General features: G+C 41.8%; 1 non-coding gene across 1 annotated transcript; it reads right to left on the bottom strand.

The window, feature by feature from the left end:
* Window positions 1-1,302: 1,302 nt before the first annotated feature.
* Window positions 1,303-1,407, bottom strand: LOC127792723 (small nucleolar RNA R71). Its single transcript, XR_008021193.1, has one exon. It is a non-coding gene; the product is annotated as a small nucleolar RNA R71 (small nucleolar RNA).
* Window positions 1,408-9,305: the final 7,898 nt, after the last annotated feature.

Below are 9,305 nucleotides of genomic sequence, written 5' to 3'. Positions count from 1 at the left end.
TTTTAGCATTCCTTTTATTTTCACTTCTAGCATTCCTTTTAACGTTCCCACTAATCTTCTTTTCGTTTGGCAGATAGATAACCCTGCAGCTGCAACCAAGAGGAGAAGACCCCAGCAGCTTTCCCATTCAACAGCTGTTTTGACCCTCTCCATAACAGATAGCATTATTTAAGGATTGAGCTCGAGATACCGGTGCTATCCTCTTCCTTTCTCATCCTTACTTGATGTTCTTTCATGTCCATATGCTTTCCTTGATGTTTTCTTGCATTTAGAGTGGTCTTTGAGGCAAAATAGGAGCTGATTTGATAAGAAAACGATTTTGACAGTTACTGTTCACTGGTTCCTACTTTCTCCGATTGAGCTGAAACTTGGTGTCCAAAGAAAAGGGGGTGTGGGGATAAAGAGTCACTGCTTTGCAGTGAGGAGACCCTTTTTTGGCCAAATTCCAACGTTTAGACCACTTTTTGGGCCATTTTGTGTTTCTCAGTGGCTAATTTGGTGTGGTTTTTAGTGTTTTTAGGTCCCTCAGTGTTTTTGTGTTGAAATTTTGTGAAAAATTGCATAAAAAAATCATCTAAGGGCTTATTGTTTGACCTGTTTTTGTGTTTTTGTGTTTCTGTGTTTTTGTTTGTGTGTTTTTGTTTTTGCTTGTGTGTTTTTGGTATGCATAGGCCATTTTGTGTGTTGTTTTTGTGCTGATCTCTAGTGCATGACCAGGTCATCTAAGAAAACATTACTTGACTTGGATCTTGAATTAGAGAACACTCTTAGAAGGCAAGCTAGAGAGCTTAAGTCTCGGGATAGAATTGACTCTAACAGTGCTTCTAATACTTCATCCGAACCTATTCCAGAATTCATCAATATGGCAGATAATGGTAATGGAAATAATGGAAATCATGGAAATCATGGTAATGGAAATAATGGAAATAATGGTCATTTGGATGGTAGAACCATTAGAGAGCTGGCTGCACCTGATGTGCATTACCAGCCCCTATGTATTCAATACCCACAGTTGGATGCTAACTTTGAACTAAAATCTGGACTAATCCACTTGTTGCCCAAGTTTCATGGTCTTGCAGGAGAGGATCCGCACAAGCATCTAAAAGAATTTCATGTTGTTTGCTCAACCATGCGGCCACAAGGAGTAGATGAAGAGCAGATCAAGCTGAGAGCCTTCCCATTCTCACTTGATGGATCCGCCAAAGATTGGCTCTACTACCTGCCACCAGCTGCCATTACCAGCTGGGATGGATTGAAAAGGATCTTCCTGGAAAAATTCTTTCCAGCCTCCAGAACAGCATCAATAAGGAAGGAAATTTGTGGTATAAGGCAGATGAGTGGTGAAACTCTACATGAGTATTGGGAGAGGTTCAAGAAGTTGTGTTCCAGCTGTCCTCACCATCAGATAAGTGACCAACTCCTAATTCAGTATCTCTATGAAGGTCTAATCCCCATGGACAGATACTTGGTAGATGCTGCAAGTGGAGGAGCTTTGGCAGAGAAGACCCCAGCAGCTGCACAAGAGCTGATATCAAAGATGGCACAAAATGCCCAGCAATTTGGCACCAGAATTAACACTCCTACAAAAGCCATCAATGAAGTCAATGTGGCTACCACTATGGACCAGCAAAGGATGGAAAACAAGCTTGAGGAATTGGCTTCCACGGTCAGGCAGTTGGCATTAGAGAGAAAGCAACCCCAGCAGCAACTTTGTGGCATTTGCTCCTTGCCATCCCATACAACAGATCAATGCCCACAGTTGCAAGAAAATAATGAATCTGTTGCTGGCATCTTCCCTGGTAGACCTTTCCAGCAGCACAATCCACCTTTCCAGCAGCATCCACAACACAAGTATGATCCATACTCAGCCACCTACAATCCAGGTTGGAGAGACCATCCGAACCTCAGATATGGCAGCCCTTCCAATCAACATGTGCACCAGCAGCCATACCACCAGAATCAACCATTTCAGCAGAGGTTCCATCCTTCAATTTCAAGCAACCATCCTCCACCACCAAGGCAGAATCAAGCCATGCAACAAGCACCACCATTACCCAAGTCAGAACCTACCTTAGATGATCTTGTCAACCAACTAGCAGCCAATACACTCCAATTCCAACAGAAAACAGAAACCACCATTCAAAATTTGGAGACCCAAATAGGCCAGCTAGCCACAAACATCAATGAGTTAAGGAGTCAAGGTTCCGGGCAGCTTCCTTCACAACCAGTTGCCAATCCAAGGGGCAATGTTAGTGCCATCATGCTTCGAAGTGGGAAAGAAGTGATCATCCCAACCCCTCCACCATCATCAAACATGGAGCACCATGTAGAGGAGCAGAATGTAGAGGGCAGCAAAGAGCAGCAACCCTCCTTAGTCCAAGAAGCCAAGCAGCCAAACTCCAGCTATCAAGAACAAGGAGAGTCTTCCAACATCCAGCCCCTACCATTCCCACATCGAGCAACACAAAACAAGAAAAGAGCAGAGGCCGAAGTGGATAAAGAGATTCTGGAAACATTCCAGAAAGTTGAAGTCAACATCCCCCTCCTTGAAGCCATTAGACAGATCCCCAAGTATGCAAAATTTCTCAAGGATTTGTGTACTCACAAGAGGAAGCTTATGGGGAATGAGAAGATCAACCTTGGGAGAAATGTCTCTGCCCTTATCCAACCTGCCATGCCAGCAAAGTGTAAAGATCCAGGGATGTTCTCCATTCCTTGTACTATAGGAGACATGCAATTTAGCAATGCTTTACTAGATTTAGGTGCATCCATTATGTCATGCCTAACTCTATTTATGCTTCATTACAGTGTGGTCCTTTGAAGCCAACAGGAGTGGTTGTCCAACTAGCCAATAGAAGTACTGCACACCCCACTGGAGTCCTAGAAGATGTGCTGGTTAAGGTTAAGGATTTAATCTTTCCAGCAGATTTTTATGTTTTGAATATGGAAGATAACAGCACACTTGAGCATGCACCCTTGATCCTAGGGAGACCATTCTTAAAAACTGCTAGAACTATTATCAATGTGCATGAGGGTACACTTTCCATGGAATTTGCTGGTAACACAATTAACTTCAAGATACTTGATGCCATGAAATTCCCTGCCGAGGATCATTCCACTTTTCAAGTAAATAGAGTTGACCTGTTAGTGAATGAAGCATGTTCTGAGTCTTCTGATTTAATTGATCAATTCCCCACTATGCATGAGTTCCCAAATACGATTAATTGCACTAATTGTAGTGATGGAGAGAGTCAATGTGCTGCATGCTTAGAGATTGCTGAATTTTTGCATAGACATGAGTTTGATTTTGATGCTAACATTTCCCAAGTGGAAGATAGTGCTGCTAACCTTGTTGAGCGGGTTGATAGTGCCTTGGAGTTAGAGTTCCAGTCAAATAGATCAGCCCCCCCTTTGCAGCAGCCACCCACCATTCAGTGCAAGCCTTTGCCTCAGCACCTCAAGTATGCATTCTTGGAGAAAGATGAGAAGCTGCCAGTCATCATTGCAAACAACTTGCAGCCTGACCAAGAGAGAAAGTTGCTGGATGTGCTGAAAATTAATAAGAAAGCAATTGGGTGGACTTTAGCGGACATAACTGGAATCAGCCCATCTGTTTGCATGCATCGTATTTTATTGGAGGAAGGAGCAAAACCAGCAAGGCAGCCTCAAAGAAGACTTAACCCAACCATCCTTGATGTGGTAAAACAGGAGGTAAGTAAATTACTTGCAGCCGGTATTATTTACCCTATTTCTGACAGCAAGTGGGTGAGTCCCGTGCAGGTTGTTCCAAAAAAGACGGGCATCACGGTGGTCCCAAATGAGCACAATGAGCTCATCCCCATGAGAGTGCAGAACAGTTGGAGAGTCTGCATTGATTATAGAAAGCTGAACCAAGCAACCAGAAAAGATCATTTCCCCCTCCCATTCATTGATCAGATGTTGGAGAGGTTGGCTGGTAAGTCACACTATTGTTTCCTTGACGGTTTTTCCGGATACTTTCAGATTTGCATAGCCCCAGAGGATCAGGAGAAGACCACCTTCACCTGCCCCTTTGGCACATTCGCTTATAGAAGAATGCCTTTCGGTCTATGTAATGCTCCAGGTACCTTTCAGCGATGCATGGTAAGTATATTTTCAGATTTTATAGAGCATTGCATGGAAGTGTTCATGGATGATTTTTCAGTTTATGGCACTTCTTTTGATGATTGCTTGGTTAGCTTGGGTAGAGTCCTAGAGAGATGCATTGAAAAGAACCTTGTTTTAAATTTCGAAAAATGTCATTTCATGGTAGAACAAGGAATTGTTTTAGGGCATGTTCTATCTAAGAAGGGTATAGAAGTGGATCGGTCTAAGGTTGATGTTATTTCTTCGTTGCCTTATCCCACCTCTGTGAAGGAGGTGCGTTCTTTCCTTGGCCATGCAGGATTTTACAGGAGGTTCATCAAGGATTTTAGCAAGATTGCACTTCCACTTTCCCACCTTCTCCAGAAAGAAGTGACCTTCCACTTTGATGAGCAGTGCAAGCGAGCATTCGAGGAACTGAAGAGTCGATTGATTTCTCCACCCATCATACAGCCACCCGACTGGGAGTTACCCTTCGAGCTGATGTGCGACGCCTCCAACTTTGCAGTGGGTGCCGTCCTTTCACAGCGTGTGGAGAAGAAGTCACATGTCATTGCCTATGCCTCGCGCACCTTGGATGCTGCTCAAGCAAACTACACCACGACTTAGAAGGAGCTTTTAGCTATTGTGTTTGCTTTAGATAAATTTCGCTCCTATCTTCTGGGTTCTAATGTTGTCGTGTTTTCTGACCATGCAGCCTTGAAATACCTATTGAAGAAGCCCGATGCTAAGCCCCGGTTGATACGATGGATGCTCCTACTTCAGGAGTTCAATGTTGAGATAAAAGATAAGAGTGGGGCCGAGAACCTAGTAGCTGATCATTTGAGCAGGGTCCCTTCTTCTTCAGATTCCACAGTCATGGACTCCCAGCCTATCAGGGATGATTTCCCAGATGAGTTATTATACCACATTCACGGTGTTGAGCCCTGGTATGCTGATTTGGTGAACTATTTAGTTGCTTCTGAACTACCTGCATATTTTAAGAAGGAACAGCTAAATAAATTTAAGAGTCAGGCTCGGTATTATGTGTGGGATGATCCCTATCTGTGGCGCATGTGTAGTGACCAGGTCATTAGGAGATGTGTGCCTAACCATGAGTTTGCATCTGTCTTAAATTTTTGTCACACACTTGCATGTGGTGGTCACTTTGGTCCCCAACGTACAGCTAGGAAAGTCCTAGATTCTGGATTATATTGGCCTTCACTCTTTAAGGATTCATATGAGTTCTGTAAGAATTGCACACGTTGCCAACACACAGGCACTATATCACGTAGGAATGAAATGCCTCAACGACCCTTATTGTTTTGTGAAATCTTCGATGTTTGGGGTATTGACTTCATGGGTCCATTTCCTGTGTCATTTGGTTATGTGTACATTCTGTTAGCTGTGGATTATGTTTCAAAGTGGGTGGAAGCTAAAGCCACCAGGACTGATGATGCTTCTGTGGTTGCAGATTTTGTTCGTTCTAACATCTTTTGTAGGTTTGGCATACCCAGGGCCATCATCAGTGACCAAGGATCCCACTTTTGCAATAGAAAGATGGACACCCTACTTCGTAAGTATGGGGTAATACACAAAGTGGCGACTCCTTATCATCCACAGACTAATGGGCAAGCTGAAGTCTCAAATAGGGAAATCAAGCAGATTTTGGAGAAGACTGTCCAGCCCAATAGGAAAGACTGGAGCAAGAGATTAGAAGATGCGTTATGGGCCTACCGCACGGCCTACAAAACCCCCCATCGGCATGTCCCCTTATAGGTTGGTTTTTGGAAAAGCTTGTCACTTGCCGGTGGAGGTGGAGCATAAGGCATATTGGGCGGTGAAGCAATGCAATATGGACATCAGTCAATCGGGGTCCCAAAGAAAGCTCCAACTTCAAGAGCTTGAGGAGATTAGGATGGACGCATATGAGAACTCACACATCTACAAGGAGAAGACCAAGGCTGTGCATGACAAGCTTATTGTGAAGAAGACATTCGAAGTTGGCCAGAAAGTTCTGCTATACAATTCCCGTCTCAAGTTGATGCCCGGTAAGTTACGTTCTCGTTGGACTGGTCCTTTCATAGTTATTCATGTTTTTCCCTTTGGTGCAGTTGCAATCAAGGACGAGTCCAATGCAAAGCAATTCACAGTGAACGGGCAGCGGCTTAAGCCATTCTACGAGAGCTTTCAGGAGCATATTGTGGAGGAGCTGCATCTCCTCAACGCCACCTACATTTGATACATCAGGCTGTTTCTCTCTCCCTAGTATTTTACATTTACTTGTCTTATTCTTGATTGGAATTGCATGTTTACATTGAGGGCAATGTAAAGTCTAAGTGTGGGGGGAGGCAGCATTCTTATTTTGGCAACATTTTCTTTATCTTTTCATATTTCTTTTTCCTTGGGTTTAGTTGAGTTTGTTTTGCGTGGAAATGCAAGTTAAGCAATTAAGTCTAAAAGAACCCAGCATGTTTAGAACTTCAATCTTATCTTCCTTGATTTCAAGTAATTTGGCAATGAGTTTGATTTGATAGATTGATTGGGTAGTCTACAGCCGTGAGGATTTTGAGCCTATTATCTTTCTTATGTGTGCATTCACCTATCATGATCTCCACTCTAGAACTTGTTTTGATTCTTGGTTGAGGCTATATTTGTTCATGCATGACTCAAACATGATTAAGGCATTCTTTCTTGTCCCCATTTGGCCATTTTTCTCATTCAAAAAAAAAAAAAACAAAAACAAAAACAAAAAAAAAAAATTCAAAATCAATCAATCCCTTTCGCTTGCCACTTAGAGCCATCATTATTACCCTTCATTTTCATACACCTTTTTGGACCTTCCAACCTTAGGAAGAGGAATATTAAGTGCATTCTAGTGAGAGAGATTGAATTCATCAAGCAAGTCATAAGGCCAAAGGCCATTTGCATCCATGAAACAGAAAAAGAAAAGCAAGAAAAGGATAGAATGGTGAGAAGGAAAACGCACTCACCTCTTTCAAAAAAAAAAAAAAATTGATGAGAAAAAGAAGAAAGCAAAGTTGAGACAGAGCGTAAAACGCACTCAACCGAATAAAGATGCAATGTTCTTCATAATGCTTGGAAATTCTATCTCTTGATCTTGGAGTTGCATGAAATGTTTTCTCAACCTAAGGCATGTTTTCCTTCATTGTTGTCTTTCCATTTCTTTCTTCCCCACATTACAACCCTGAATAAGCCCTTTTGATTTGTGACATGCATGTGACATGGATAGTGGAGATTGAGAAGATAAACAAGCTTATGGTAGTGGAATTGTGATTGGGTGAATTTGAGCGAAACAGTCACCACCACCTCTTGAGAGATTTTTGAGCATACACTTGTCCTGTGAGAGGCTTCTACTTTTGATTTGTCTTATTGAATGAATTGCCATGTCACTTGTTTTCTTGGAAGTAGAGGAAAGATGATCTTTGAATGATGAATTCTTGAAGACTTACCTACCTTGCATCTAATTTGTGTTTTTCCACATTTCTATTCTTGAGTCATAGAGTCTAGTGTTTTGCCCAGGAGTGCAAAAGTCTAAGTATGGGGGAATTGATAGCATGCATATTTATACCATATTTTGGCATTTCACTTCATTCTTATTAGGCCATTTGAAGTAATTTTTGCTGATATTTCATTGTTTCTATTTTATTATGCTTCAAATTGTCCCTACACTATTTTCTATCTTACCTCTATGGATCCAGGCTTTAGGGAATATTGGATGGGCTAGAGAAGTGGCTCACTAAAGGAGCTTGGGCTTACTTTCAAGGAGCAAACTTGGGCTACTCAAATTATGCTGTTTTTGGGCTTACTTGTTTTCTGTTGGGCTAGGCCCAACCCTAGCCTCCCTAGCCTTTCCTTTCTTGGCCATGTATTTAAGGCCTCTTAGCATTAATTTTCAGAATATCATGAGATAGAAAGAGAGGAGAAAATAGAGAGGATTCTGCCCGTTTTTGTTATTGTAGCATTTTTCTGTTTTCTACATCTTTTGTTCCATTCTGTTTTCCTTGCTGTAATGATAGGCTAGAACATTTTGTAACCGGTTGTGTGTCTTGAATCCATGTGGAATTTGAGTCCCGGATGAGCTACAAGAATCTGGTTTGTTGTTTGTTTCTTATTCATTTCTATTTGGTTTAGTTTGAGCAGATTTGTGAATGCATGGAGTTCATGGCAAGTTTGTGTGAACTTGCATGGTTTCATTTTCTGTTAAATGCTTAAGAGAACAGAATGTTATAGCCGGTTGGTATAACATCTCGGAAATGAATATTGTGTGCTTGAACGGTTGTTCTTGCATAGGTCCGGATAGGTTGAATAGAGAGTGAATGGTTGCATTTTGTTTGCAAGAGATTTCTGCATTCATTTTGTTATTTCCAATCATTCTAATCCTTGGACGGTTGTTGGGGATGCTTTGAGTTTGTTTTCCGGAGATCAAAACATCTAGCAAGCCAAGACATATAGGTTGGACAAGGAAGATTCCACATAGGAGACAAATACACAGCCGGTTGCATATCTTTTACTGATTTTTCATCATCTTTATCTTTCTGTTTTGTTAATTAGTTTTCTGTCAAAACCCCCCCCCAAACAAACTGTTATTTGTATTGGTTCTCCTTGTTGGTAGAAGAAGGTGAGGCTCCTTGTGAGAGATGACCTAGGGTGCACTTTGCTGCAAACTAGAGAAGAGATTCATAGATCTCTAATTCTGGAGCGGTTCGACAATCGCTGGCCAATATTATTGCATGGAAATGCGTAATTTTCATATGACATGATATTATTGGCATATTAATACTTGTGTCGGGATGAGATGTCGTCCCGATAGTGTAGCCATAATTCTCCAAGGGCAATTGATGGAACAACATTAGGATTATCCTACAAAGGTGTCAGGATTCTACCTAGGGTTCCGTGCCTGGCTGGGCCTGGGAAGTTACACCAGGGAAAATGTTTGTTCACGTATTTGCATCATACATTCATGTGGTTGATCTATTGAAGAAAGTTGCCATGTCAGATTGCAAGCCTTATAGCACCCTTATAGCTGCTGGTCTATCATTAACTGATGAGGGGGAGTCTTTTTCTAATCCTTCTCTCTATCAGACTTTAATTGGATCCCTCCAATACCTTACATACACATGCCCAGACATAGCCTTTACTGTTAATAAACTGAGTCAATTTTTGTCTAATCTTAAGACTTA

Source organism: Diospyros lotus, chromosome 15, assembly GCF_014633365.1.
Source record: "Diospyros lotus cultivar Yz01 chromosome 15, ASM1463336v1, whole genome shotgun sequence".
NCBI lineage: Eukaryota > Viridiplantae > Streptophyta > Magnoliopsida > Ericales > Ebenaceae > Diospyros > Diospyros lotus.
Note: the sequence above shows the minus strand (reverse complement) of the source record. Positions and strands in the feature narration are given on the sequence as shown.